Below are 4695 nucleotides of genomic sequence, written 5' to 3' on the forward strand. Positions count from 1 at the left end.
TAAAATATTTTCCCGATAGATGTCCGCGCTTCGAAATTCTTCAAAAGCCTCGAAGAGACAGTACTGAAACGCCAAAACTCATACTCATACATTTTGAAGAGGAATACATGAGTTTGGGCCAGATTTACCAGTGGGCAAGCAAAGGTGCCTCTATATTTCACGAACGAAAAAGCATGTTAAATTGTTAAAAGTTGTAGTTACTGGATCAGAAATTTGCATGATCTCATTCTCAGTTTTATTTCATTGTCAATAAGTATTCTAAGGTAATATGGGTCTTAACTGTTGAAGGCTCTATATATATATATACATATATATATATATATATATATATATATATGTATATATATATATATATATGTATATATATATATATCCATATGTATATATATATATGTATAATATATAATATATATATATATATATGTACACACACATACATATATATATATATATATATATATATATATATATATATATATATATATATATATATAATATATATATATATACTGTATATACACATATATATATATATATACATATATATATATATACTGTATATATATATATATAATACACACATACATATATATATATATATATACATATATACACATATATATATATATATAAATATATATATAGATATATATATATATATATATATATATATATATATATATATATATATATATATATATGCACACACACACACACACACATACATGCAGCCATCCGAGTTGCCGACTGCTGCAGAAAAGGTATGGAGAGGAATGAATATATCCACAGGGCCACAAAGCAAGAGATGCAATTGACGTATTTAATGAGAATAATTTTATGATAACTGAATAAATGGAATGACACAGGTCACATATAGGTAATGGTAATGTGAGTGAGACTGATACTACAGTAATATATTAAAATTATCTATCCCGTCTTTATTTATAAATAAAATAGTGAAAAAAATATTTGAGTTATGCCTTCAACAAAAGACATTTTCTTTGACTACAGAAGCTGTGATTTATGTTATATTTCATTAATCTCGTATAAGATAATACAACCCTTTATCCCGAAAACACAATATTGAATTTAAGAATATTCATGGCCAATACAACGTAAAACAAATTTCATCTGAATTATATTGCTGGCAACTCTGCAAAACAGCTGACTGGAGCCGATGTAAACAAACACATGGTCGTGAAAGACGTCGCGGGGATAATTTTTGAGAACTTCGTGTTGTGTAGATGATAATACTTCGTTCCTGCTTTTCTAGAGGATTACTACACTAACTCTACAATAAATAAGGTAATATGTCTATGTGATCTTGTTGATTTATTGTGCATGACTGTATTAAAGAGCGAAAGGCAGTGCCGCATGTGCCAGGTCGTAATGGTAAAAACGTGTATTAGGCATTTACGAAAGTCTAATAGCTATTTATGCATTGGCGACTCAGGTGTTTAAAAGCGTAGAGGTTTGTCTGTTATCTACAGGAATTAGATTGGTTTGTTAAGTGTTCATGTATTTACCGAGTTTCTAGCAAATGTTATTGATAGATTTTGTGCCACATGTATGGTGGATTCTATATATATTTTCCTATTACTGTTTTTAACTCATCATGCTGGAAATTCGCTTCAAGTGTGTATAATAATTTAAGAGTGTGATTAAAGAAGTCATCTTCTAATTCAAATACTTCATTCCATTTGCCACAATATCACAAAGTTAAAGGGGATGGCAGAACCTTTGTGAGTCACAAAAGTGGTCATGATATAAAATAAAGATTCTCAATCATCTTTCTGTCGATGTCTTCTTGTGAAGTTGTTCATATTTTGAAATTTCCAAATATAAAATGAAATTGTTCAACTTACCACAGAATTATTATTAAGCTTAAAGTGATGTAGGAATTATAGTACAGCTTAAAAGAAAGTTATAAATCTGAATCCTCATATATACTAAATTATACAGTGGAAAGAAGTTAAGGTGTTTTTTAGGTTCAATAATTGGATATGTGAACAGTGGATCTTTCATCAAGCTGTTCAACACTACGCTCAACTCTCTTAAACCACTGACATTGTATCTGGGAGTACCGCAATTTCAAAGCCTGTGTAAAGGTAGACAAATCGTCAAATTTCAAAATATCATGTGAAGGAAGAGCATAATGATAGTATTATGGTGACACTGCTGGAGTGCTGACTAATGACATCTAATGGTCACTATGCACACACACACTTGGCCTCCAAATTGACTTTTTGTGCAGTGTTATGACGACCTATTTAGCCCAGCTATATATTCACAAAGCTCCTCATAGATTTATAGAGGTCTGTTTATTCAATTATATGCTTGTTTTCAGACAGATTTTGTTCATATTGTATGGCCCCTCCGGACAGAATTTGGAATATGCCTTACAAGAGTTTTGTGTGTGTGCGTGCATGTGTGCACGCTTACATACATGCATACCAGTATGTATGTGTAGATACTTATTTACGAGGACAGGCTTGTGTAGAGGTGGGACTTTTAGGAAACAAACTAGTTTAACATTACAAACATTATAATATATAACATACTGTGAATGAGTGGGATATTTTATAGTACCTTATAAACAAACTTTCATGGAAGAATGTAACACTTCAGTTACCATCCAGTACTCAAACAAACAATAGAACATTTGTTTGTCCATTGCAATCACTTACTAAGTTTATTTGGATAACACTGATCGTGTTTGGCAATGGTAAACCCCATGGTTAGTTCATTATAACATGAAAGAAATAACTGAATTTCATAAATATAACTTCTAAAAAACGATGTTTACCATGTAGGATACATGAGCAAAGGTGAGCAATAGGTTTCATAATGAGATCGAGGCAGACTAGAATATTTTTCATAATATGATATATCCACGATGTTTCATGATAAATTTAGTTACTTGTATGAAGCTATTTATCTTCCATGTTTCAAAAATTGATGATTTCCACATAATCCTGTTTGATCAGTGTAAGGAGGGTGAGGCAGAGCTAGTTTTTTTATTTTTGATTTTATTTCTTTTGTTTACCAGATTATACATTGAATGTAGGGTTAGAGAGAAATTGTATTAAGAGAATAGATTTTTAAGATTTGATTGAGCTTTTCCTTGATTTAAAGTAACATAAATAGAAAGGGTTAAAGCATTATAGAACTCTATTACATTGTTTGTGAATAGAAATGAGATTGTATTTTCATGGAATTTTAGTTTTTGGATGATCCAAGCTAAATTTTGAAGTTTAATGGCATTAAGAATATCAAAGATGATATAATTACTTGTGGTAATATATGCAGTACATTCCTGATGTATATGAGATAATTCATTGTATGCAGCCCAATGGCGTGGTTTTATTAAACATTTGATAAGTGGTGTTATTGAGTAACTAATTGACAACTCAATATCCCTATCTCCCAGCATTGGTAAGGCATACTGTATCTTCAAAGCATCTTTTGATGACTACTTTATGATGCCTTGCATCAATCAATATTATAATGAAGTCATAAAATAATTTCTCTTTATTTTAAACAACTTCAGAATCATGCTTTATTAATGTCACTGGAACATACTTATGCATGACTATCCTGTATAATAAACATATTTTTTATAAATTTATTGTATTGTATTGAAAAATATTTTAGCAAAAAGTGAGATATAATCATGTAGATAATTTGAGTGGATTTGTACCACCCATGCTTGTTTTAATAATAATAATTTATATTTAATCAAAGTGAGGATAGCCTATTAGAAACTACAATTGCATATGAAAATAAGATTTGGTTTTGGATATTGACTGTTTAGCTGTTTGAGATTATATTACTGTGGATATTATTGCTCTTATAAATAAAGTACTCTCCCAGTTGATAATCAGTAAAATGAGTTCTAGAATATTATTATAGTGTGTGTGCGTTTGCATGTGCATGTTCTTTTCTGTGTGTGCTTGTGGGCCTGTTTTTAACAGGTCAGAATGTAGTAACCATTATTAAGTTTTTAAGATTATTCAGTCAAGTGACAGTGGTCAGAATGGAAATATTTTTTTATTTAACATTTATGAAGTAAACCTGATACTATGCAAAAACCAAGGTAATAAGGGCATTCTGAAAGAATAAAGAGATTCTAGGAGTATTTCTATAGACGCCTGAATATATAATGGGGTAATGCATTCTGGAGATAGAAATTAACAGATGAAAGATGTATGATAAAGAAAAAAAAAAGTAATAATAAAGAATCAAGTATTTGATTGAATGAGATAATAAGTAATATTTATTCTATAAATTTTTAAATGTATATATTATACAAATTTGATTGTATATTTATTTGAAGGATGAATTTCTTTTTAAGTATATTTGCAGCCATGTGTGCAACTGCAGTAGGTATCAGTAGAATAGAGAAATTTATAATTTATAATTTATAATAAAAAAGAAAGAAAAAGCAACAACAAAAGACAAACAGACAAACAAAAAAGAAATATTGAAAGTGTATGCATGAAGTGCAGAGGGGCTAAGGTGAAAGCAGGATTAAGCATTGTATATAAATAGTGTGTGGGGCCTCCATAAAAAAGGTGGATGCATTTCACTTAGTCTGTTTCAACACGATTATCAGTGAGAGCAACATATATCTAGCATAGCATTTTTCTTTTGATGAATGGCTTGTATTTATTTTTTTCTTGGTCACATATTAAA

At 29.6% G+C, this 4695-nt stretch overlaps 1 protein-coding gene across 2 annotated transcripts in view; it reads left to right on the forward strand.

Annotated features, from left to right (window-relative positions):
- Window positions 1-1166: 1166 nt before the first annotated feature.
- Dus1 (Dihydrouridine synthase 1) overlaps window positions 1167-4695 on the forward strand; it is a 226365-nt gene continuing 222836 nt past the window's right edge. The window contains exon 1 of one of the 2 annotated variants that reach the window (XM_043011505.2): window positions 1167-1305. The gene's annotated coding sequence lies outside the window, so the exon portion shown is untranslated. The remainder of the gene's footprint in view (window positions 1306-4695) is intronic. The other variant, XM_086547574.1, reaches the window with a different exon arrangement.

Source organism: Penaeus japonicus, unplaced genomic scaffold (assembly GCF_977035675.1).
Source record: "Penaeus japonicus unplaced genomic scaffold, GWHDUDI00000001_assembly GWHDUDI00000019, whole genome shotgun sequence".
NCBI classification, from domain to species: Eukaryota; Metazoa; Arthropoda; class Malacostraca; order Decapoda; family Penaeidae; genus Penaeus; species Penaeus japonicus.